General features: G+C 45.6%; 1 protein-coding gene across 2 annotated transcripts in view; it reads left to right on the forward strand.

Annotated features, from left to right (window-relative positions):
• The first annotated feature begins 963 nt into the window (after nt 1–963).
• Nucleotides 964–27317, forward strand: part of CCSER1 (coiled-coil serine rich protein 1) — a 628410-nt gene continuing 602056 nt past the window's right edge. For both annotated transcript variants that reach the window (XM_054989817.1, XM_054989818.1), the window contains exon 1: nt 964–1213. The gene's annotated coding sequence lies outside the window, so the exon portion shown is untranslated. The remainder of the gene's footprint in view (nt 1214–27317) is intronic.

Below are 27317 nucleotides of genomic sequence, written 5' to 3' on the forward strand. Positions count from 1 at the left end.
GCCAATGATATCCCGCCCCCCCCCCCCACACTCTCTCTCTCATTCCACCCTTTTTTGCTGTGGATTAGTTAATCTGGAATAATTACCACTTCTTGGCTGTATACATACAATCTCTACTTCAGATTCGAGAATATTCCCTCTGGCCATCAGCAAAAGAGCACCACTGGCCCGCTTTCCAATCGCACCTAGGGTTGCCAACTGCCTGGAGGAAAGTGTCCTATCCCTTTAATTCGGGCTTTAAAGGATGTTATTTAACCCCCACGCTATGAGAAGTTGCAGTTGGTCATTTCCGCACATTAAGCCTCTATGAAAGGGACAAGGCATTTTTCTCTAGGCCAGCAGGCAACCCTATTCGCACCGCTCACGAATACCGGGTTGATCCGAGCGTCAATAGGGGTAACTAATCCGCGGTGAGCGCATTGGAGTCGAAAAGGAGGTTTCCCGCCCCCCCCCCTTTGGTTCCAAATTTCCCCCCTGCCTTCTGAGTCTTTCCAAAGCGCCCGAGCAAACAAACCGTGGCCAAGAGGGAGAAGAAACGGAACAGGGCGAGTCCTAGTCCGTTTACACCACGGCGCTGCTCCGGATTCCCTCTTCTGCGGCAGACCAGTTCCTCCCCTAGCCGAGCGAGGCGCCAGAAGTCACGGCGCAAAACCCGCAGGAAAGCGCAGCAGAGCAGCCCGACCAGCCGATCCCGCCGCCGCCCTCCGCTGACTCAGAGCTCTGGGACTCCTTCGGGTCAGATCGGCTCCTGGCAGGCCGGCCGTGCGCTCGCCTCGCCGGCCGCCTCTCCCCTCCCGAGCCAGCGAGCCTCTGCGCAAGGCGCCCGCAGCGCGGTGGCAGCGCCCGGCCATCCTCTCCCCTCGCAAGCGCCTCCCCTTCAGTCCCTCCCCGCCTTCTCCTTTTCCCCGGGCTTGCCACAAACAGCGCCGGCTGCCAATCCGCCGCACAGGCTCCGCACGCACACTCGCTCTTGACACAGCCACAACATGAGTGCCTGCCAAGCTGCCGCAGAGCCCGCCCGGCTCGGGGAGGATTAATTGGCTGCCAGTCCCGGATTTGGGGGGGACCTTAAAAGGACCACGCCGAGAAGCAGAGGAGGGAGTTTGGGGGCCCACGAGGAGACTTCCAGCGCGTCCCCAAGCCAGCGCAAACCTCCCCAGAACTCCAGTGGAGGCGCCCGAAGGCGTCCAGCAGCAGCAGCAGCAGCAGCAAGGTAGCAGCCCATGACCTCCGTGCGCCCCTCGGTCGCCAAGGCGCTCGCTTGGGCGCAGGCACATACCTGCGGAGGGGAGTGGGATTTTCGGGGCGGGAGGAGACCGACTTGGGGGGCGAGGGGTTGTCTGGTCCGGATCGCCTTCGGATCTGCGTTTTTCGCCGGCTGGGAAATGCATGTGGCTCGTTGCAGTTTTTCCTTTCCACCCTTTGGGTGGGCGGGACGCGCCGCAAAAGTGCAGCGGGCGGAGAACAGATGGGCTGACAAGTGGTGCAAAGGAGGCTTTTTCGTCTTTTTCGGGGAGGCTGCTTCGAGTCCTGCAGGTAGATCCGGGGCTGGGCAGGCGGTAGTGGCCGCTGATTGGGAGAGGAGCGGCAGGAGGAGGAGGAGGAGAAGCCGGAGAGTCGGTATGTTATTGCACCGAGTAGCCGCGGCTGTTGGGGGGGGGGAGCGGGGGGGGGCAGAACCGCATAGCCTTGTGTGAGCGCGAGGGGCGGCTTTTCCAAGCTCGATCCCTGGGATTTGACCGAGTTTGGCTCTCGCAATCCGGCAGCGGCGGCTGGGATTAAGGAGAAGGCAGGTCGCTTTGTGGCGGTGCTCTTTGGGGAGGGATCAGAGGCTTGGCTGGATTTGGACTTTGCAAGGAGGAGCTGCCGGCTCTTAGACAAGGTTTCTTCCTTCTCCCCGCCTCCCTCAAGAAAACAGCCAAAGTGCTGGCTTTGCAGCATTAGCAGAGAGACTTGGCAGCCTGGGAAGTGGGAGGGGTGGCCCTGGGGACCCTAAGGCAAATGCCACATGCCAACCTGTCCCCCCCCCCCCGCATGCTGTCTGTCACCTCTTCCCTGCCACAGGAGTCACAGTCAGGAGCCATTGGCAAAAAATGGAAATTGTCTGTGCAGTGGAGATGCATAGGGTGGCAATTCAAGGGTGAGCATTGGGATAGAGAGAGGGGGAAGCCCATATAGGCTAGTGGAGTTTTTGGAGGCTGCAGGAGACACAAAGGTCAGCTAAAGGTTGTGCCCTGAAAGAGAGGATGGCCCATCTGAACAGAAGAGACTGGACCACGATGTGCAGAAAACAGTGTCGCTACAGGAACATCAGGTTTTGTTCTTTCCATGCACCTGTTTTGCACAAGTGTTACAGTGGTGGTTTCGATGCTGAGTTTAGACTCCTGTCATTTACAGAAGAAGCAGCCTTTGACTTGCCATGTGTCTCTTTTGCTTTGAATTCTCTTTTATTTAGGCAAGAAAGGGAAGTCAGAGCTGATACAGAAAAGCAAGTTCCTACTAGAGATTTGAATAGGGAGACGGCGTCGCCGGATGATGACGCGCACGTTCCTAGATGGTTCATTTTCACACTCTGAACTGTGATGCTTACCTGCGCCTTTTTCGTGAAGTAGGGGAGAAACTGTACAGTGCCGGAGATAGGATAATTGTACAGTTAATGGTTGGGGGGGTGGCTTATGAAGGCCATTAGGCTTCCAGTAATGCATCATTTTAGCCACAGTGTGGTACTCTCTGGTGATTTCAGAAAAAAACAAGAAGAGACTACTGTACCAAATACTACAGAGGATCAGTTTTCTTTTCCCATTAGAGGATGGAATTCCACTGAATGTCCTTGTGCAACAGATTTCACTCTGCTGGAGCCTTGGGAATACAGAGTTCAGAGATCCAAAATGAGTAATCTATCAAATTCTCCTTCACAGCATTAGTTTCCTACTCAGTATGCGGTAACTGTTGCCACCTTAGCCCCAGAGTGAGTAAGTCTACGTGGGAGTGTTTTTCTGCTGGTCAGAATGCAATTGAAGCCACAGAGGGAGCTGGCAAAAGAGCCATGAGTTCGGGGGCTTGCAGGTAGAGGGGAACAGAGTGTCTAGGTAAACCACATCGGGTTCTAAGGACGGCAGAAGGTACTGGAGGTCAACGGGAGCAAGACGTGGTTGGGGGGATTTCAGGCTCAGCAACTGCTACCATTCACAAAAGTGTTTGTAAATTTGAAGTTCTGCTACACTTTCAGTCTGACAGCACTTATTTTTGCTGATTTTCTTTTTGAGTCATTTTCACAGCAGAATGTGACTACAAAACAATTGTAAAGTCTTCCTTTTTGAGAGGCAATTCAAAGCCAGGCTTGTCCCCCACCCCACCTCCTTCTTCTCTCCTTCTGGTTTATGTTGTACTTGAAGTGTTAAAATTCTCAAGAGGCAGAGGTGGAGGAAACAAGAAGGGATGGGGGGGGGGGAGACTAGGAAAAGGTTTTCCAGCGCTTGCTTCAAACATTTTCTCTTGCTTATGTTTAAAAAGAAGATAAGACAGAAGCGTGTTCCAAAACCAGTTCAGGGCTATATGAAAGTGAAATATTAATGACCTGGGGAAGCTTAGACGGCAGATAACTTTGCACGGCACCGTTTTGGAGGGATTCCGTTCTCTTTATGACTCCTTGTGGTATATAAAATAGTGTCTCTGTAGTGCAAATGCAATTAAAAACTTCAGGGCTGCAGGATTTGTAATTACGGGGATAGTACTATGTTGGCCGGTGGGTCATGATAGCAAACCTAATCATCTTTTCCATTGGAGAACATCTGTGATTTGAGTTGTTTCAATACTCTGGGAGGATGTCTTAGGCCTAATTCCTGTACAAATGTTTGGAAATACCTTCCATAGGGCTTTGATCAAATACTTTTGGTTGGCCAATGAGATGCCACAGAACAGTTTGCTAACTTGATGTTTCTCAGGTGAGTGCGGTCTAGTAGTAGAAGAGAACTTGCCGTTGTCGTCCTTGTGTAGCTCCGAAACCTTTCTCCTCTTGATCACTTCCAGCAGTGTTACATTTTAAATATTAAGATCCTCGTTCATTTTGTAAGCATTCATTCTGTTAATCCCTTTAGTTTCACTGTCGTTAGGAAGTTAGTGCACACTCCGCTTCGTCAGACCAAGTCTGACACCGTTGCTTCCGCCTTCTTCATGTCCTTGTCTAGGGACTTCCTCACCCTCTTGCTATAGCTTACCTTTCAGTAAGTTTTAAAACTTGTTCAGACCTTTTTGCTGTCTTTGACTTCCTGCCACACTCCTAGTCTTTAGTTTTCCCTCCAGCTAGAGCTGTTGTATTTGTATACATCCCTTCTTGGTGTTTGGAGGCCATACACAAGCCTTTCTCCCATTTAATTTTCACAATAGCCTTGAGAGGTGGGTTAGGCTGACAAAGTGTGACTGACCCAAAAGTCATTCCAGGAGGTTCATGGCTGAGTTGGGATTTATATTAGAACTTCTTACAGGCCTAGTCCAGTCCTCAAATCATTACAGCTGCAGTAGGTATCGCAAAGACTTCCTATCTCAATAATGTTGAGCATTAAATAGTTACGAGCTCTGCATTGTGAATTTGTTTCCAGTATAACCACAGAATAGGTGATTCTTTCACACCAAGGTGGAATGGTGGCATTTCTGACCCTTCCCCTCCCCCCCGAATGTACATTGCCGTGCTGAAATACACAGGCGCCTTAGGTATTTTGTGACCCTGATCAGTAAAAAGAGTTATCAGAATAGATCCACTGGATAGAATGGAAAGTGCAATGAGTTGGGGAAAGTGTCTGGCAGATCTCATTAAGATATAAAAATTACATCTGCATATAGTGAAATTCTTGCATATAGTTTAATTTGGTTTAGTTTATTCAGTGTTTAACCCGCCCTCCCCACAAGTGGGCTCAGGACAGGATACAACAGTCTTAAAATACAATAAAATTCAGCAATTAAAATTATATATATACAAAACCCTGATAAGTTGGCTGCACTTTCCTGCCCCCAGCATACAAAGAGGAGGTAGAAAGACACACAAGTTGTACTCAAATACCGGATACCGGTGGGAGGCTCAATGATGGTCCTCCTGATGCTGGCCTCAACCGTAAGCCTGGTGGAACATCTCTTGTCTTGCAGGCCCGCCGAAATGATACAAGATCCTGGCGGGCCCGAGTGTCCACAGACAGAGTTCCACCAGGTTGGGGCCAGGACTGAAAAGGCCCTGGCTCTGGTCGAGGCCAAACGAGCCTCCCTAGGGCTAGGGATCACCAGTAAGTTCTTACCCGTTGAACGAAGCGCTCTCCGGGGCACATATGGGGAGAGATGGTCCCTCAGGTATGCTGGTCCCAATCCGTTTAGGGCTTTAAAGGTTAAAACCAACACCTTGAAACGGATCCGGAATTCCACGGGGAGCCAGTGAAGCTGCTGTAGGATTGGTGTAATATGTGTCCTGTATGGAACACCCAGGGCACGAGCAGCAGCATTCTGGATATGAATGTCTTTCCCTCACTAATATTCTGTTTTCTTCCCAGTGGGCTCCCAAAGCCACTTACATAATTCTCCTCTTCTTCATTTTTTCCTCACAACAACCCTGTAAGATAGGTTAGACTAAAAGTGTATGACTAGCCCAAGGTCATGCAGCAAGCTTCCATGGCAGAGTGGAAATTCGAACCTGGGTCTCTCAGATCCTACTCCAGCCACTTCCTCAGCATTGTGTGATCCAAGGGTTAATTCACCATACATAAAATCGGTATGTGAAAATCATGGCTGGCTGATAGGCAGTTATTCAGATTTGCTCCTGGATTACAAGATCTATTTGGAAAACTTTTATGCCCCCTCTCCTGGGAAACTGCCCAGATGACACCTCAAGTGGTCCAGGGGATAAAATATTGGATACAGACCTTTAAGATGTGAATTCATTTTTCTACTCAGCTGTGAATCTGACTAGGTCACTCTCTGGATTAGTTCTTCCATCTGTAAAATGGGAATAACAGGGTCATAAAGTTGTAAGGACAAATAGGATACAGATGGCGCAGCATTTTGTGGCTCAGATGGATTGGGAGACAACCTAACCCAAGGACACCCGGCTGAGATTTGAGCATGCTGCTCTGGTAAAAAGCCTATATCTGTTTACTGAAGCCCATACCATTACAAAAGTGTGTGCTGCAATAAGTAAAGCAAAGGGGTATGGAATTATGGTGACTGTAAAATGAACACGCGGAGGCTTTAGTTTCATATTCTTTTTCAGACATGACCCTCTCCGCAGAAATATTGTTTATTAAGATATTTACATTTGCAATTCTTGATAGATTTGTCTGTATGTTAAAATAATCTCCCTGCTCACATGTGAGTTTTAAAACCACTGGATTAAGGATTGCAGTCAAGTTCCTCAAAATGTTTGGTCACACGCAACACCTACTAAGGCCTTGTATGATGTTCCCTTTTCTTTACACAACGGAAATGGCACCAGAGGCATTTTTAAAATTCCAAAAATAAGTGACTAGTTTATTTATTTTAGAGGGGAAAGGGCAGGTGAAATCAGGGGTTGAAAATTGCTGAGGCAATATATATATGAGTTAAGAACATGCACAGACATCAGTTCTTATGCTCTTCACAGATACTTAAAGGCTTCTGTTGTGAGGCTTTTGTTCCCTTGTTTTTCCACAAGCACTCTAGTATACTTTCTTTTAGTATTCTAAAAGAAAGTGGTACCCACTTTCTAGTACCCCCAGCCCCTTCACACACCAGTGCTTTCCTTCAGTCATTAACTGAATCAGAAGGCCTCCTCAGGCACTTTCCAACCACACCTGACCAGGGATCTCTTCACTCTCTAGTTACCTCCCTGTTTGACTGGGTAGGGAAAATCTCCTTTCCTTAGAAGATCTATCCCCAACTCGGTCTCCCAACTCTTCATCTTGGATCTCCCTCTCTGCTAGGACTGAAAAACAAACCCTCCTCTTTCCAGCTCATGCTACCCAATCAGATCCCGTGGAGTAGCCGGTCTCTCAAAGCTGTCTGATTTTGTGAGGGATTCACCCTTAACAGTCCTGCAGCCGTGTGTGTCCAGTACTATTTTTAAACTGTGGGTTCTGGAGTCCCAGTTAAAGGAACAAAACCCAGGGACTGTCTTGGGTGAAATCTGCCATGAGCCTAGACTTAGGCCTGTTGGATGTTGCTAGCTTACAAGGGCTAATTACGCTTCTCAGCTAACACACACCTTGGAACCAGAAGTAAAAGGTGGCAGGTGAATGGGATGTTCTAACTGGATGCTCATAGGGGCCCTGAACTAGGGCACAAGATGTGACAGAACCGCCGTGTCTGCTTAGGGGACACCACCACCATTTTAAGGCTTGGCTTTTCTTATTTCAAAAACACCTCTGGGCCTGATTCTGATGGCACCCAGCTGGACAGAGACCAAGATGGTTTTCCTTTAGCTGATGAAGTTTGAAAATGGTGTGGGGATGGGGGCTGTGGAGGAGGCAGGAGCCCTGGCAGCAGTGGAGGTGAGTTAAGCCCCTAGACACTCTAGCAGTACCATCCAAAGCAGAGTTATACCTTCCAACAGGGCTTTTTTCTGGGAATAGAAGTGGCGGAACTCAATGGGTTGCCCTCGGAGAAAATGGTCACATGGCTGGTGGCCCCTCCCCCTGATCTCCAGACAGAGGGGAGTTTAGATTGCCCTCCGCGCCGCTGAGCGGCACGGAGGGAAATCTAAACTCCCCTCTGTCTGGAGATCAGGGGGCGGGGCCACCAGCCATGTGACCATTTTCAAGAGGTGCCGGAACTCCGTTCCACCGCGTTCCTGCTGAAAAAAAGCCCTGCCCTCCAAGTCTATTGAAGTCGATTGGCTGAGAGCAGTGATACTCAGTCTGCAGCTAATAGAGCCACTTTTACAATCATCTACTAAAAAAGCCAGAGTTATTTGCATTCTTGGCATGAGGCTGGGAATGCTCACAGCATATTTCTTCCTCTCTTTCTTGAAACATGGGGCAAGTGCCGTATAGGAGAACTGTACTCAGAAGTGCCTCTGGTGGCTGCTGAACCACTGGCTGCCCTTTTCAAGTATTCTCACCATTGTGCATTTTTGTCACTAATTTCGACACCTAAACTACCAGTCTTCTTTCTCTGCCATAGTTAAGGCAAGGGATTTCTGTGGCTTTGTACATTCTTTTCAAAACTGACCTTTTATTTCGAATTACTACCTTATTAGACCTAGTGGCTCAGAATGGAGTAAAAAAGTTAACTGTTGGAGAGCCATCTGCACAGTTTTGGAGCCAGAGGTCCTGTGCTTAACCAGAGGGAACAGGTAGTCTGAACCGAGAGAGCAGGGCACATTCCCGAGTCTTCTGAGATGTGTTCTCACTGCATTCAGGGTGCAGTTACTTGACCCACATTCTTGCATACTCTTAATCCACCATGGTTGCTTTTCCCAGAATTTTCAGGCTATCATACTTGGGATAAATGTGCATGGGCAGTCATGTTTCATTTTGCATAAGGCCACCAGGTAGATTCAGAACAGGTTGGGTGATGCCTGACTGCTCCTAGTCTACTCTGGTATTTAATATATCTAGACTGACTTTCTACCTGAAGGTCCTTAGTACAATGAGCTCAGCCTGATGGGCCTCATCGTGGTCTTTGTGCCTAAGCACGTGTCCCACTTGCTATTGCCAACATGTGCACAGTCCATATAGACTGTACACATGGTTTGTCTTTGTTAAGTGCTTGTTACGTTACTTTCAATATGTTCCAGCAGAATGTCCAGTTGAAGCCCCTCACTTATATTGGTACTGGATGAACGAATGTGCATTATTCATCCTTACAAAGAGATATACATGCATTCCTGCAGAATGTGCATGCACTGTTTATAATTTGTGCATGGAGCTTACACACATTTGGAGTGGTGCTTAGATCCTCTCCAGTGTGTTCCTTGTTTGTGCTTCTTTTGGCTGTAACATCTACCCTGCTGGGCCAAATCAAAGGTCCATCTCGCCCAGCATCCTGTTTCCAACAGTGAGCAGCCCAATAATAGTAATAATCCTTAGTATTTATATAGCGTTTTTAGAGTTCACAGCACTTCTTATAGAACAGATGCCTCATGGAAGTTCTTAAATAGAGCTAACAAGGCAACAGCCCTCCTCTATTGTCTGTTTCTCATGCTGCCACTGAACGTGGTGATTCAGTGTAGCTCTCCTAGCAATTAGCCATTGACTGAGTATCCTTCATGGAGCGGTTAGGAACTAATAGTACCAACCTAAGAAGATCCACTCAAGTTAGTGGGCTGAGAAAGGTACAACCTGTAAATGCCTCTATTACCTTTATGGTAGAGGCATGCTCCAATTCTTGCTCTCATACCCCAGAACTATCATTCTGAAATTGCCAACCAACTTCAATTTTCTGGTGTTTGGGGGTTTGATGCATTTCCGTCTTCCATGGCAACAGTGACTTGTGCTTCATTTTGTTGGCTCTCGTTGAGATCTGCTCAACTCTGCAGCGTTTTCTTTTAGCTTGGTGAAATGCAGCACGTACAGGTGCTTAGCGGTAGCATGCACGGGGCAATTTACAGTGGGCTGATTTCATACACGTCTACAGCAGCTGAGAGCCTGTAACACTGGGGTAATGGAAGCTACAGATGTGTGTATTATACACACAATTGAATAAATAACAGTCTAGCTGTTCACTAGTTAAATTTGTGGGCATGCATATGCATCGTTTTTCTCCGCTGCCTGTCATGCGGCATGTCAGCATGTATTGCTTAGATACTACAAACTCGCATGCTCTATGTGAGTGGCAAGTCTAGTGAGATTTCCCTTCTGGATTGTAACAAAATACTTGTGCTTTATATAGGAGGCTATTGCTTTTATCAGCTCCGTCATCTGTCCTATACATGATAGTCAGTTCATAATAATGCCTGAGGATTGGGTATGAGAAAGAAAGAGACTTGTCACTGAGATAGAGGGGCAGCACAGCAGATGCAAGGAGGACATCCCGGGGAGGGGGGGAAGGAGAGAGAGAAATTGCAAAAATATCTACATTAAAATCTCTTGGTCTGCATTATGCAGTTTTTTTGTAGCAAAAAATTAATTTAGATGGAGGATGACTGAATAAGTTGCCATGTGTGAATTGTTAGCATAAATGGAGTTCAAGACACACAATAACTTGTCAATTATTGCCTGCAAATATCTAGGCTTTTTTCCTCCCTGTACAGTTCAGTGCTTCTGAAGACTGGGGCCCTTCTGTTGGGGGATGGCCAGATTTGGGTGAATTAAATCTTGATATCTGCTGCATATTGTGGCTAAGCAGTGTTGATCCAGGACGAAGTTGTCGCAATCTGGCTGTGCCTTTGCATATGGGTGAGATTAAAGGCTGAGTCGCACGGGCATGTGCACGATTAGTTTGTGCGATGCCATCCATGAGCGAGGCATTTTACCGAGCAAGTTAAACGGCAGGTCCCTGCCCCAGTCAGCTTGCATTTCTTGAGAACTTGTCATTTGAATACTTATTTCCTTTGTTGAAGCATTTATAAGCCTACTTTCCCCCTAAAAGTAGTGTACCAAAAATACCAGCAGGCATCAAGTAATGACATTTAAAACTTGTCCATATTAAAACGACTATCCACATTAAAGTGACTGTCAGCAATCTACCACCAGTCCATGCTGAGAACACTCAAAAGAGCCCTCACAAAGCCATGCCCTGGGACTTCACTAAAACAGTCCCTGGCATTTCCAGCTAAAAGGCTATGGTAGTAGGTTGTGTCAGAGATCCCTACCTGAGATCTTGGCTAGAGCTGCTGCCGGCTGCAGCAGACAATACTGACTTCAGTAGACCAATTGTCTGACTCAGCAGCCCAGTATATATGACAGCCCTGTGCAACCGGACAAAGTGGCCGTGTGTAGCCCCCTTCCCTGTAATCGGCAGTGCTGCTGTCTAAATGTCACTGACCATGGCAAAGCGAGAGTAGTGCAACTACTTCTCCCTGCAGATGACATGAAGGCAGGGGGCAGGGCCAGTGTGCTCAGTGAGGCTGTTGTGTGTACAGGGCTAGTATCAGGCAGCTTTCATGTGTTCCGGCTGCATGTGCCGGAGGGGAAAGGAAAGTGTATATTCAGACAAATTGTAATTTTTAAAGAGCATTAAAGGTGCCTTGGCAGGAGACATCACTTCATGTACATATTCATCCTGTAATTGTTTTGTTCACAGGGTTTGCAGGTTTTTGTAGGATTGAAGAACCTGCAAAACCTATTTGACCACAGACTCCACTGGGCAAAAGAAATGAGGGTGCACGCCATAGATATCAGAGACTCTTTCTCATGCCACCTTCAAATTCCTTAAAACATGATAATCTATTTTCAGCCCATGAGGGTATGTACAATTTGAATAAATGTGTCCATTGCGCTGGTGCTTTTAAACTTTGCTGCTATGACATCATTTGTAATGGCACCTCCTAGTTTTCATCACCTGCTCTAGTGGTCAGAAATGTGCTGGTTGCAACGTTAGTTCCATTTTTCCCTCTGTCAATTGGAATGCTTCTATTGACTTCAGCAGAGGAGAGATTTCACCCTTGGAAACTACTCTACTATTAATCATAGCATAATATGCAGCCACCTGTTAAAGCCAGAATCAATAGCTGTCACTTTGGTAGCCATTTGTTACCGGTTCCACCAAATGTTAATGACTACCAAACGGAAAGAAGAAAATCCTTTTTTGGAATGAGGCTGTCTGAATTTGTGTTGGTAGTGAGCAGACTTCTGTGTGTCGGAGAGACAATGGAAGCAGCATGCTGGTCAGGTCCAAAATCCAGAATTACGGGAGTTCTGGTCATCGCTGACACACATTTGTGTTTGTGCGTGTGTGTTCAGTGTTCCATGTGATAAGAACATCTATTGAGGTAATTTATCTTCCAGCCACGTGAGACAATATGAAGGCATTAGATAAGGGAATAGTGCAGATATAAGGAATGCATCCTGGCATGGATGTATAAGATGTTCAGAAATGTTTGATGCATGGGGAGGATAAGAACCAGTTTGATAGCTTGTGTTATGCATGCGGCTACTGCCACATGGAGCGGGGACAACGGCTTGGATCCACCAAGATTTTCACATGCACCAACCTCTTTGCACAAGCAGATGTGGGAAAACCCCTGTACTAAGGTAACTATAGTGTATCTCAAGCTGTGTTTCTGGTTGCACACTGTGTACACAGTTTCTGGGCACTATAAGAGGAAGGAAGGTGAGTGCTAGGTGTTGGCAGAAGATCTTGTTGAAACTTAACTGTGCTAAGCCTGTTTACATTTCTGCTTGCACATTGCTGGATCCAAACCTGTATTTGAGCATACCTAGTTGAAATGTAAAGTGCTTGGTTATGACTGAATGTACAAGTTTCTGGTATGTAATGAATTTGGACCAATACAGTAACATGCTTTCCTACTGCATCTACGAAATCATCTGGTAATCTAGTCCCTGTAACGATTTCCTGTAAAAATTTCTGTCTTGGTGTGTCTAAGCAACAAAAGCACATGGTATACATAAAAGAGAATCAGAACAAATTGGGTAGACGTCACCATAACCTGGAATAATAATGATATTATTAACGACAACAGTGTGTTTATATATCACCCTTCTGGACAGATTAGTAGTACCTACTCAGAATGATGAACAAAATCAGTATTATTATTATTATTATTATCCGCACAATACAGCTGGGGAGCTGAGGCTGAGAAGAGTGGCTTACCCACCTGCTGAGCTCATGGCAGTAGTGGGATTCAAACCAGCAGAGTACTGATTCACAACCCAACCACTTAACTACTAAGCTACAGCACTTTCAGTTTTGTAAGTGCCATCTTTCAAAATGCAACACTTACAGATGTCATTTTGGTGGCTAAATATATGTTTTTGGAGTCAAGGAATTCAATTATATGATCCTTAAATTCATAAGGATGTTAGATTTTACACTACACTGGTTTTATATTATTTATTAGATAATTGTAAATATTGAGCATAATTCTGCAAGAGATTTATTATTACAATAAAATACTGTAGTATACAACATGAAGAATTTTGTCATTGTTATTCAAGCAAAAGCATACATTTGGTAAAGCATCCTTATAACTTTGACACACAAATTATCAGGGTGGAGCGAATGTGGGTGTGATAATAGTTCCTGCTTTTTATCTCTTCACCTACAATCCTTTACATTGTTCTCTACGTGCCATGTACAGTACTCTGTGCAAGCTACATACTTTTAATGACATTTGCATCTACTAGCTATGCAAGTTGGGCATGTACAAGTAGTTCATAAGGCACCCTGTTAAGACATAGTTCAAGCTTCAGGATATCACTTGATGTTTTGTACCATCCGAAGTCTGTTGGTTGTAGAGCTTTATAAGTAACGCATCCATTGGAAAGAATTAAGCGTTCCCAAAGAATAAGAAAGCATCTTCTCAGATGTCCATTTCTAATTGAGAAAGGTGAAGGCAGAAGTTCTGACATGTGTTGTTGTGTGTGCAGTGGATATCAGAGATCGTCAAATGTGTCACGCTTTATTATGGATGTACGATCTTAAGAAGATATTTCTGTGCTTGAGACAGAGCATTTTCCTCTGCAAAACCAAGTAGAAAGTTTTCCGGTACTTGAAAGTTTGTGGGTTTTTTGCACTTAGAAGTTTGGTTAAAGAAGAAAAAAAAAGTTGTAGCGTACTAATTGTTAAAAGGTTTGGATTTTTTTCTCTTAATTTGCATTTGTGTGAAAGTTTGCTTCCTAAGGGCCAAGCTACAAGTGACGAATGACGCTTGAATGGCAAGTGGATCGAGTGGAGCACAAGTGAACTGGGAGAAATACACTTGCCGTTCAAGTGTCATTTGTCACTTGTAGCTTGGCCCTAAATTAGCCAGGTTTCAGGTTGCCAGCTTTGAGTTGGGGAATTCCTGGAGATTTGAGGGGTAGAGCCTAGAAACTGCAGGGTTTAGGGAGGGGAGGGACCTCAGGAGAGTATATTGCTATAAAATTCACCCTTGAAGCAGCCATTTTCTCCAGGGGAACTGATCTCTGTAGACCTGGAAATTGGTTGTAATTCTCGGAGATCTCCACCTGGACGCTGACAACCCGATCTGGGTTGTGTGAGCAAATTCAACCTGGGCCGATTCCAGACGACTAACCTGAAGGCGCTGCATGCCGCAAAATATCACGTTTTCTCGCGCGAGTTTGGTGCGACGTCGCACCAAACTCGCGTGAGGAAACGCGATATTTCACGTTTTCCCCGTCACGATCCGGAACATGGCGGCATGCAGCGCCTTCAGGTTAGTCGTCTGGAATTGGACCTGGTGTACTGGAAGTGGAGCAGTAGGCTCTGGTGTTACCTGCGGTAGAACATGTGACCAGGGCTGTTTCTGACTGGTTCAAATCACAAAGAACAGTCTCATCAGGTAACGTCAAGAATTAACTGGAACAGGGATAGGGCATGCAACGTTGTCTGGCTCCACAGATAAAAAGACTTAACAGAATAAGGAATGGCTTAAAAAAACTTTAATATGAAGAGCAGCTAAAACATCTTGTACAGCAGGCTCTTAGCCCTGTTCTAGAACAAATTGTGGTCATGTGTTCTTAGAGAAAGTCCTCAAATTACAATTTCCTTAACATCGTAAACAGTAAGGGACAGTCTTTAAACTATGTTCTGTCACTACAGGGTGCATTTTGCATGGGGTGAAGGCCAGGCTCGACAGGCCCTGAATGAACTCAGACTGCACCCTCATACATGCCCCTGAATTAGGTTTTTTTAGATGTCCAGCTATCGCGTAAGACCCCCCTGGGAATCCTGTTGGTTGCCTGTTGGTTTCTGAAGTAATTTAATGGATGCTCTGGGATTTGCAAACACATTGTCATTTTGCCATACAGTTTTTGCAAATCACTTCCTTTTTTTAACTGGAAGTGACATCAGGGGGCTGGTGTGATGCTGGCACACCGGTCCCTGCCCCTACTGGGGGTTGCTGGCAGCAACTTGGCAATCCTATCCCAAATTTTTTGGGTTGCAGATATGCAAGGGTTTCTCATTGGACATTGAGTTTGAAAGCGACCCTACGAAGGCATTTGGAGAACTCACACAAGCTTAGCTTTTCTTGTGTGTAATTTTGCAGGGCTTTTGCTGATACAGAATTATATGTTGCAAGGTTAGAGGGGTAGGGAGGGAAGAAATCTGACCCATGTACTAGGGCGAAATTAATTAGACGCTAAATCCTCTCTGACAGTTCTTTATCCAAAGTAATTTTAAAAACGTGCAGCGAGTGAGATCCCAGAACCTCCCTTGGTAGTATTTTTCAATTTGCAGTCTATTCTTTTGGGTAGCACTTTTTTCCTGATGTTATTTAACCTAAATCTTTTCTCCTGCAGTTTAAGCTCATTATTACTTTTCCTATCTTCACTGGCAATGCAGAGTGGTGGTGGGTTACTGTTCCTACTTAACGCACTCTTGTATGTATTTGAAAACTTCTATTAGTCCTCCCAATTGCAATTGCCTTCTAAAGCAAAACAGCATGCAATAGTTTTCTCCCTGTCATTTGGGCCTACTTTAATCGCAGCTGTTACCACTCTTAACAGGTTTTTTTTACACCCTGCCCCTCCAAACTGACGTTGGTATACAAAAACAAAAAAAAGCTGAATTGTGTTGCCTGTATAAAATATGCAGAATAAACAGATGTATGTAAAATAACTTAATCTGCACATAAATTATCTGGAGAAAAACAAGATGCTCCCCTCTGGCTGGATGTTGCATGTTCACATATTGCACAGCCCACTTAAGGACTAGAAACTTAAAAAAAAAAGCTTTCTGGATGCTAAATCCTGCAATCAGTATGAATTTGTATGCTGCTCTGAAAATGTTCAGTCTTTTCTATCATCTTTGCACTGCTTGAAAAATAACTCCAGATTTTTTATACCCTATGTGCCTAGAAATTTGAAATACCTTCATAGCTCTGTGCATTTTGTTGACCTTCAATATTTTTTTTAAATTGCCATTTTGGTTAAAAATGATTAGAGATCAGTCATGTTTTGAAATGGCGTATTCAGTTGGTCCCATTTTTCATCAGGTTGATAAACCATTAATCATTTAGCTATCTGTGGATAAACAAACATTGCAGTGCTGAAAATAGTTTATTATTTCTTTACAGGAATGAAACAGTATGCATTAGAAAGTGCTTTATAGTAAGCAAACAGTGACATAGGGATGGATACTGTGTGTGGAGTCTCGCTGGTGGAATGGTGATTTTCTACCTCTCCTCTCAGGCTGTCTGCCATTAGTGGTACCCCAGGGGTCATTTTGTAGAAAAAGAGCTGGAGGAACTCATTAGCATAACTCATGAGCATATGCCACAGCCCTTGACATCATCGGAAGTGTGTCATTAGTGTAACTGATTTGCATATGCCACACCCCCTGTCATCACCTATCCAGGCTGTTTTGAGCCCAATCCTGGCTCAGGGACGAAATTGGGCCCAAAATGGCCAAAAGGGGCTGAAAATGTCCAAAAGGGGCCCAAAATGGTCAGGATCGTGCTGCTGCTAAGTGGGAGAGTGATCTACCACCTGTCAGAGGCCCGATCCGGGCCGTTTCAGCCCCAATCCAGTCTGAAACGGGCCCAAAATGGCCAAGGGTCAGGTGGGCGGGGCCACCTGACATGTGACCTCTTTGGGGAACTGCTGGAACTGCGTTCCTGCGCGTTCCCCCTTGAAATGAGCCCTGATGGTACCCTTGGGAATGGCTTGGAATATGATGGCTTGGCAGCTGGAGAGAGAATGGATGGAAATGGCAAGTTGCCTCCTGCATGAGCAGTACCTTGTACTCTACTTTGGGTCAAGCCCATTCTCTGCCAGGTTTAGGGAGATGATTTCCCCCATAGCAATCCACATGGTAGTTTTGCTCCTGAGTGGAGTTTGAAGCTAGGTATCCTTTGCCCAGACCCAGTGCTCTGTCTTCTGCAATTCCTTGGCATCTTGAAATGGGTTTGCACGGGGTGAAGCTTGGGAAGCCACAGCCAAATAATCACAGCAGGGTTGCTATAGAGTTTTCAGCGATTCCTAGAGATGTCTGACATCACTTCTGGGGAAAACCAGGTTTACCTGGAAGCGATGTCACACCATTGGCTGATGTCTATTTTTAATTTTATTTCTCTCCCGCCATTGCTCAGAGCAGCGGTGGGAAACACAAGCTGTGAGTGCGGGCTCCCGCTGGGGTTGGGGCGGACATCCTAAATCACAGTTATTGGCTGGGTTTGTCTGTACAGAAGACAGAGAAAACCCTCTGTTAGGGAAGGCTTTGAGGGCAGATTGGTGTTTTAGATCCAGGAAAGGAAAAGTTTTAAGTTTGCGGCTGCATTTATCTGGAAGGGATGGCATGTGTGGCTGGCAGAGTTCCTCCTGTGACAGTCCTGCCTTCCTTCCAGAATTTCTGTGGCTGGCTTCCAACATTGCTACATCCCCCCTCCCCTTAATACAGAATGTGGCAGATGGACTGCATGAATGATGGGAATAGACATTGCTATACTGTAGGCTCATGGCTGCAGTTTGTCTTGTACAATTCAGAAGCCTCTGAAACCAGCAGAGTTTTTTTTCCTGATGTGTATGTGGGTGCGCGCAAGACAGACAAAATACTACCTCTCTTTGAACAAGGAAACAGATTTGGTTTCTGCACCTGGAGAAAATATACTGAATTAAATGCAGAATATGTTAATCCATTGACACAAACTCACAGGGACGGTCCAATAAACTACGTACATCACTGAAGAAGTACAAGGGGTGACTCTATACAAGCAAGCTGCTTTGGTAAAAACTAGGCTGCTGTGGTACCTGCTATCAAGCAGTGGTAGTTTTGGCTCAGTGGCAGAGCTCCTGCTTTGCATGTAGAACAAGGAAGAGTTTTAAATTGTAAGTAGGAGTGATTCAATGATTGCAAATAAGGTATCAGAAAATTGAACTTCCCCCTTGTTTCCAACACCTGTTTTCTCTTGAGCATTTCCAATGATGATTGGTTCACAATTCTGAACAAGGAGCTCCGGTGCTGTGGTAGCATTCAGCATGACAACTGGCCAGTTGGCCACTGATGGGGCATGCTCACAGTTTACTTGATTGCTTGGATTACATATGCTCCAGGGTTATCATGGTTATATATCTTTTAAAAGCAGCTGCACTTTGCATGTATGTGCTACTTTTGCACATGTGCAGTTGTTAGTATTAATCATTTATTGGCATTTATCATACTGGTGCATGCTCAGAATGTGTTGGATTGAGCTACAGTTCTCAGATGGCAGTGCGAGGACATGCAAAGTAGTTTGATCCAGTTTAACACTTTCAGTTAATGCAAATGTGTTTAACTCTTGAAGGCATACAAACTGGACAAGTTTGGGATCTGAGAGAGACACTCCAATCAACTTCTTCCCCTTAATGTAACCTAGGAAAGCAGCTCTTTTGTATAAATCGATCTTTTTTTCCCCCATCGATGTGTTAGGCAGATGGTGGATGGGGAATAAGACAGGGAGAGTTCTGGGTAAGCAGTGTGCAACTGCACTTGCACAAAACATCTGCAGTTCCGTTTAAAACACTTTAGAATGTTTGAAGAAAGCAAACAGAGTTTCGAGTGTTTGAGGGTGATGCCTGCCGTTTGCGATTAAATTGCAATTTGGACAGAAGGGTGTTGGCTGCATTGCTGATTATAGCCAAATTAGATACGCTTCAACAGTGCAATCCTAAACAGAATTACGGCCTTCTATGTCTACTTTAGAAAGGTGTAACTTTGTTTAAGATTGAATTGGATTTCTTGCTAGCTATTTTTGAGCTCGGTGATAAGGACGGTAAGCAAACCTTTCAAAACCCTCGGCATTCATCTAATGTGGCTGATCCAGAAAACAGTGAAGCTTGAGCGCTTGCATGTAAGCCTGTTGGTGTTTCAGTTCTAAGCACAGTATTTGGAACTAACCTCCATAGAAATAGGTGACATTTTGGCGCTGGTATGTTAGTCTTACAGTTTTCAAACCAGTTAAGTGAAAGTTCGATATCTGCATTTTACAAGAATGTAAGCCTATTTAGGATGAATTCCTAAAATGGGTTGGTACGAATCGGTTGCCCTCTCTCACAGTGGGTTTTCAGACTTTTCCTTAGAGAACAGTTTATCTATAGACATGTTTGCAGCAGGATTCCCTGGCCCGTTCACCAACTGCTGAATACACCAACCCTGGCTGATTCCGCACACGTTGGAAAATGCACTTTCAATGCACTTTATCAATCGGTTGTTGGAGGTTTTCCGGGCTGTATTGCCGTGGTCTTGGCATTGTAGTTCCTGACGTTTCGCCAGCAGCTGTGGCTGGCTGACACTGAGAGATCTCTGTCTTTTGGTGCTACACCTCTGAAGATGCCAGCCACAGCTGCTGGCGAAACGTCAGGAACTACAATGCCAAGACCACGGCAATACAGCCCGGAAAACCCCCAACAACCATCGTTCTCCGGCCGTGAAAGCCTTCGACAACACTTTATCAATCGTTTGAGGTGGATTTTTTGTTCCGCACATGAAAAAATCTGTTCCAGGTGATCTGTAAAGAGGATTGGAAGTGCATTATCCAATGTGTGCGGAATCTTTTCTTGTGTATTATGGAAGACGACGGAGGGGGCAGGGAGAGCTGTAGGAAAGCAGAGTGAGACTCCACATGTACAACACGTTTGCAATACAGTTTAAAGTACTTTAGTGTGTCTAAGGAAGAAAAATACAAGTTCTGAGTGTTTGAGGGTGCTCTAGATGATCAAATTGTAATGCAGACAGAGGGGTGTTTGCAGGAGAAGATAGTTAGTAGTAGACAGGAGGTAGCAAGCCCCCCCCCCAGAGGTTACTTGCCACCAGCAGGCACCCAGGGAACACTCGGCGTGTGCCCGCTCCCGGGGTGTGCAGTGACATTACTTCCAGAAGTGATGTCACCGCGCCGGCCATGGGAGCATTCCTGCACTTCGTTTGGAACTGATTTGGGCCCCAAAGAGGCCAAATTTGACCCATGGCCAACACAAGGTAAACGCCAGCTTCTCTACCCTCCCGCCAAGAGGGGACAGAGACCTGACAACCCTACTTGGGGTGGACACGTGATTGGCACTTGTGTCTGTCACCACGTTGTTGTAGGTCAAAAGAAGTTTCTCGTGTTTCTGAGGTAAAGAATGAAATACCTTCGTGATCTTTAATAATCCCATTATGTCTAAGGCTGCCAAGCCCCTGGTAGGAGCAGGAGATGCTTTACCCCAGGTCTTGTTACCTGCTGCTGCTGGAAGCAGTGGCGGGAGGAGAGAATTTTTTAAAAAGGGTTAGTTTACTTAGAAAAAGTTTTTACCATAGAGTTTGGACAATTCCTAGTGCTACCCAGAAGTAACAACGGGTAGCTCTAGGAAATACTCTGTGGTAAAGCTGGAAATTCTTAACATGGTTTCTGAGTAGCTCTAGGAGTAACCAAAACTCTATGAGAAGAACTTCCTGTAATTAGACGAGGCCTTATTTTTCTTTTTAATTTTTCTTCTGAGATGCTGACCCCCCACCAATACTCTCCTGCTGGTTGTCAGATATTGTCATTTATTCCAGTGCTACTCAAAGTGGTAGTCCACGAGCCAGTCTGCGAGCCCTCAACCGCCAGTCTATGGCAACTTTAGGAAAGAAAGAACTAATAGTATAATTCTAAAAATTGCATCAGATTTTAGGGTTGCCAGGTGTTCAGTTTTCACCTGGACAGGCCGTTATTTTGTTGGACTGTCTGGGGGAAATGCACTCAAAATACCAGACACCTGGGAGAGGGAGAAGAAGAAGAGGAAGGGAAGGGAAAGATGAGGAAGGGGTGTGAGCAGCTCAGAGGAAGCTGACCCACTCTCCGCCGCAGAACAGGTGGGAGTGAACTTGTGCAACTTATAGGCCGGACCTCAGCACCCCCACCTCTTGCTTCCTATCGAGCAGCATGCCGCCAGGGGGTTTGGCTGGCTAGACTGTCTCCCCACCGTTGGCCCCCTGCTGTGTGGCTCCACCTCCGAGAAACTTGGGGGCTGGGGCCTGCACAGCCTGGTGTGATGACATCACTTGCTGAAGTGACATTATTGTGCCAGGGCCGAGAGTTTGTGCCTCAGGTGAGTACTGGGTGGCCCCCTCTTCCCAGGGTCCATTTTTGGGGGTGGGGAGACCAGCTGGCAATAGGGTTGCCAGCTCCATGTTGGTAAAATCCTGGATATTTGGGGCGGTGCAGCTTGGATAGGGTGGGGTTTGGGGAGGGAAGGGGGCTCAGCAGAGTATACTGCCATAGAATTCACCTTCCAAAGCAGCCGTTTTCTCCAGGGGAATTGATGCCTGTGGCCTGGAGATTCCAAGAAAGATTATCAGTTCATAAAGTTGACAGTATTAAATATGTTTTCAGCTGCACATAATATAATATTGATAATTATGCCATAGTGCTACACTATGTACATACCACATTAAAATCCTCTAAAAGAAAAAGCCTAAACTAAAGTGTTTTCTGAGTACGCACAGAAAAACACCTTTTCCTTCCTGCCTAGCACTGTGGCGCAGCCACGGATGCTGGGCAGTGCTGAAGCTAGATAAGGCACTTCAGAGCCACCTAGTACTGCAGTAAGCAAGCCACTCCAGTCCTGGGCAGTGCCATACCTCAATGAGGTGAGCCACCCCACTGCTGGACAATGCCATGCCCTGGCAAGCTACTTGAGCAGTGGCCCGGCGCCATGGCGAGGTGGGCTGCTCAGGGCCTGTCCTGTGCCATGGTGGAGTTTGGGCAGCATGAGCTATGACAGGACCGCTCTGGGGAAAAGTAAGGAATGGGGGTTTGGGAGGAAGGTGGGGTAAATGGTGTTCCGGAGGGGGAGGAAGGGTAGAAAGGAGTCGGGGTGTTTGGAATGGAGAGCATAAAGGGTAAGGTTGTTTGAGAAGTAATAAGAGTAACCACAAAAGGAGTCTAGGAGGAGGGTAGACAGTAATGGGGAAGGATGGCTGGGACAACTGTAGAGACAGCAATCTCCACAATCTGCAACACTTTGTTATGGGACTCGGTGTGTATGAATCTACAGACGCTGGTCATTTGGGACCACCTCTGAACACACTATTCTGAGAATATAAGTACTAATTTTATATATTCCAAAGCATCCACTGATTATTGTATGTATTTTTGTATTATATTACTCCTGTTGCTTTGCTTTTCTAATTTTGTAATTATTTTTGTATTTTGCATATCTGATTCCTTTTTCTGCTTTGTTCCTAATTTTTGCATTCCTAGTGCTGTTGCATTGTTTATTGGATGTCCCATGCTATTTGATTTCATGGTTTTATATGGTTTAATCTGCCTTGAGTCTCAGTGGAAAAGGCGGGCTATAAATATAGTAAATAAATGAAAAGAGGGTAACGGGCCCAAGATCAAGGAGCAAGGCACATGATTGTGTAGGGATTTGAACCTAGGTCTCCCCAAATCCTAGTCCAACACTCTAGCCTCTATACCACAATGATTCTCCAAATACAATTTGAATATCTGCCCCACAGTTTGTGGAACTCTGCCCTGGGACACAGTTTCCTCTCCCAAGTCTGAACTTTTTGTGCGGAAGAAGTATGCAGGTTAAACAATTTGTGCTAGTTTCATGTGCTTGGGAAGGAATGTGTTTATTTTTTCCCCATTTCGAGTGGAGTGAGATTAGATCTGTTCATTTATATTTCTTTTTAATTATGATTTTACCATATCCACATCTATTTCTCTGAACTGTAATACAAAACAAGTAGGTATACATTCATCTGCTTAAAACACTAACAAAGGGATTGCCACCCATGAACAGATCAAATCAGAAATTTGGTTGTGACACTGAGAGATCTCTGTCTTTTGGTGCTACACCTCTGAAGATGCCAGTCCCAGCTGCTGGCGAAACATCAGGAACTACAGTGCCAAGACCACGGCTATACAGCCCAGAAAATCCACAACAACCATCGTTCTCTGGCCGTGAAAGCCTTCGACAATAAATCAGAAATTGCTCAGAAGTCCCTTGATGCAATTCCCCCTGCCCCAGTATTAATAGGACAGTGTACAGCTCCAGGGATGTATTCAGCTGGTGCATATTGACATAGAATGGGCTTGGTTCTCTGCTGGCACCCAGAAGAAGGTGCAAGACCACATTCTTGCAAAATCAGCTTGCTGAGCTTGTCTGTAATTACTATTTTTTTGATACACCTGTATATTGGAATGCAAATCTGTTCCAAGATAAGTGACGATGATCCTGAACTACAGCAAATATAATCATTGGGTGGAGCAGAGCCCGGCCTTTGAACTCAAGTTTCTAGCTGAAGTTGCTGTTTTATTTGAGTTGGTAGTGTCAGTCGTTCTGAGATTATCAACCTCCTCCTGTGCTGTCACTGGGTAGGGTCGTGAGGGTGTGCAGGGGCCAGGGGGGGGGACGACAACAGGGCACTTACTTCCCACGTGTGTGCGAAGTGTGCTTATGCTTCTGCGCTCCCCCATCATCACGCTGGAAAATGACATCATTTCCTGGCATGATGGGAAACTGCAGGTCACACTGAAGCCCAGTTCATTTTTAATGAATGTTTTTTAACAAACTGGGCTTCAGCGTGACCCGCAGTTCCCCTGACATGCCAGAAAATGATGTCATGTTCTAGCCCGGCATGGGAGCAAGGGAGCATGCATGCTCCCCCAATTGCCTTCCCCCTGCCTTGCCAGGTCAGCAGGGGCATCAGGTTCCCTTGGTCCAAGTGTGTGTGTGGGGGGGGGGGGGCTGGCAAGCCTACTTGTGGGGTGAGGAGAGATTTTCAAAGCAGTGTCCTTTGCTAGGCAACCGAGGAGAGGTGTTCATTTTGCTGCACTTGCCAGTGAGACTCCCTGTGCTCTTGCTACTATACAGGGGCTGATTCCGCACACGTTGGATAATGCACTTTCAATGCACTTTATCAGTCGTTTGAGGTGGATTTTTTGTTCCGCACACAAAAAAATCCATTCCAAATGATCTATAAAGAGGATTGGAAGTGCATTATCCAACATGTGCGGAATCACTCAGGGCTATTTCTTGGGCTGCCCTTGAAGGTAATCTGGAAACTACAACTGGTTCAGAATGCAGCTGCCCAGTGGTTGCCAGGCATTAGCCAAAGGAACACATCTCTCCTATTTAGAACAGATTTCTTGGCTACCAGCATGGTGGCATTGTGGTTCTTGATCTTTACTCCACTGCTGCCCACCAACTTCGCAATGTTATCATGAAATGCCTCCCAAGCCACAAGTGAAACATTAGGACATAAAAACAGCCCTCCAGACAAGGCAACTTTATTTATATCTGTGCAAACGATACACAGATCTCAGGCATGTGTCCAGTTGAGACCCTTGTGCCTGATGGCCATCTGCCAGCTCCTTAATGTTAGGCTCGAATCCTCTCTGCTATGTGCTACTTTTAGGGGCCTGGGGGAGAAATCTGGGAGTTGGGATTTATCCTCAGAGGAGAGTGGGCCATATAACTTTTCACTGTTGACTGTCAGAAGAGGGATGAAAGGCCTACAATCTTAAAATCCCAACTGTCCCCCATTTGCACCCCAAGAGTTCTGAATTACACCCCCCTCCCATATGTAGACAATTTGACCCAGGTTAAGAATCACTGCTCTAATGTGAATTGAGAGTTCTAGGTGAATGTCTGCACAGATCAAGAGGTGGAAGAATCATGCAGACCTCCGTACAATTGGTCATATGCTTAGACATGGCTTTTTTTCAGCAGGAACATGGTGGAACGGAGTTCCGGAACCTCTTGAAAATAGTCACATGGCTGGTGGCCCTGCCCCCTGAGCTCCAGACAGAGGGGAATTTAGATTGCCCTCCGCACCAAGTGGCGCCAATCTAAACTCCCCTCTGCCTGGAGCTCAGGGGGCAGGGCCACCAGCCATGTGACTCTTTTCTCCAAGGGCAACCCACTGAGTTCCACCACCTCTTTTTCCAGAAAAAAAGCCCTGTGCTTAGAGCTGCTGATTAATACTACATAATGGAGGAAGCTTATACTGCTCTTCTTGCAAACGGAATCTTGACCCTGGGCAATTTACAACCAAAGAACAAGTATTCAGAAATACATGGGAGTTTGAGCCCTACGCTGCTGGAGCAACTTCACATCCGAACTCCAAGGTTCTTTGAAGGTCTTTCTGATCTTGATCCAGGTGCGGTCGGAATCCCACCTCCCTTCTTGACCTGAAAAATTGGCACAGTGCCGTAATAAAAGACTTGACAAATTATTTTGATAGCTCAGTTTAGCTCCTGAGTCTAGCACTGTTGGATCAGATGGGGTTGGGCCTCAAAACGAGGAGGGTGGTGGTTCCCCTTTTCCAGTGCTTGGACCTTCATATCTCTTTCAAGGATATGCTGCTTTAGCACAGTACAGCATCAGATCAGGTTTTATACCTTTCAATATATTTATTTAGCAGAAGAAAATACATGCAGCGTGTGTTTTTACTATATACATCTATTTCTTTGAGTAGGAATAAAATGCTCTTAATTGGATATTTTATTATCACAGACATTTCATTTTCCACTATATAAAATGTGTAGTGTATCTTTTTTTTACCATGGGAATTTTAATACATCAATGACAATAAGAACACTTACTGGAAAGTAGTAGATGCTTGAAAATTACTGTCTTTATTTCCCAGGGGTTAACATCTGCACATCAAAATAGAATCAAGCAACATATTACATACAGTAAAAGGTTCTTGGCTACAGAAATCAAGAAGCCAATCCATTATAAAATAAAATTAACTCTTTGAGCTCTGTAATGCTCAGCATTCTGTAGGGAAACCATCTATCTCTGGATTTTTAGGATTAGGCTGTATTCCTGTTCACTTAGGCTTTCCAAGCTCCTGTTTTTCAATCTGCAAGAAAAAAGGTGCAAAGAAGTTTAGGCAGAATATTGGGCTCTAATCACTAGCAACTGGATCTCTTCCAGTAGTTGATAGGTATCATTTTTTATTCCTTACTTCTTTTAATGGAAGGGCCAGGTGACCATCTGCCGTATCATCTGGACTAAATCATGGCCAAAAAGTGCCATTTTTATCCTGGGCATATGCAGACTTCAGTTATTAAGAATGTTCCTGGCAAAAATAGACCATTTTGTGTATAATTGTTCTGGCTTTCAGGGACATAGAGCCCTGCGGCCTGCTGGTGGCCTACATTTCACTTTTACTTGACCAGCTATTTTTAATTGTTGTAACAATAGGTGTTTTGTACACAGAATAGGGAGGAATGGGTTTCACCTGTTATGTTCCATTATTGTTGTGAGATTTTGCTCTGTGTGTATCCATTCCTCTTTAGGGTTTCCTCCCTCCAGGTGAGTCCTGAAGTTCTCCTGGAATTACAACAGATCTCCAGACTACAGAGATCAGTAACCCTGGAGAAAAGGGCAGCTTCAAAGAGTGGATTCTGTGGCATCACATCCCTGCTGAACCCTCCCCCCAACTCTGCCCTTCCCAGGCTAGGTCCCCAAATCTCCAGAAATTTCTTAACCTGAAGATACAACCCTACTCCTCTTAATTAGGGTTCTCAGGTGCCTGCTGGTGGTGGGCAAACTCAGTGGTAAGCCATCTGGTGACTGCCAGCCACCGGCAGGCAACCTAGGCCTAGTGCACAGTGAGTGTGCTCCCAGTGGAGCGCAACAACGCCACTTCCTGAAGTGATGTCATCACGCCAGCCACGGGAGCATTCCTGCGCTTCGTGAGTGTCTTGGCACAATGTCGCTTCAGGAAGTGATGTCATCGCACTGAGGCCGGGAATGTATGAAGATCATACCTCCAGTAAGTTCCAGGTTCCCTCTCCCACTTCTGCCAGGAGCCTGTGGCGACCTTGCAACCTTACTCTTAATCCTAGTTTATTTTAGAAGAATTTTAAAAATTAAGGGGACCTGGCAAGCCAGAGTGAGATCCAGATTACACTTCCTACTAATGGAAGGGGTGGGATAATTTCCACCAATTCCCTCTTCCTGATGATTTACCTGCCATGCTGATCATCGAGGGTCCCCTGACCAGAAGGAGTGGGGAGATCAGTGGACTGTAGAAGGAAGGGGGAGGGAGGAAGGAAGGAATGACAAAAGTACCTTGCATGAGCAGAAAATGTAGTCTGGATCAACACTGAAAGGCTCCTGAGGCCGTGGCCAAATTTACAAATAAAAACCAAGCATGATATAAATGTGAAAACACTGTCAATCAGTATGTCTTGTTCTTAGTAAGACTTACTAAGCAGCAGTCATTGTAGAAAATAAGCTATCAAAATAATAAGAATCCTGTAAAAAAACACACTGTGA

This window comes from Eublepharis macularius, chromosome 10, assembly GCF_028583425.1.
Source record: "Eublepharis macularius isolate TG4126 chromosome 10, MPM_Emac_v1.0, whole genome shotgun sequence".
NCBI lineage: Eukaryota > Metazoa > Chordata > Lepidosauria > Squamata > Eublepharidae > Eublepharis > Eublepharis macularius.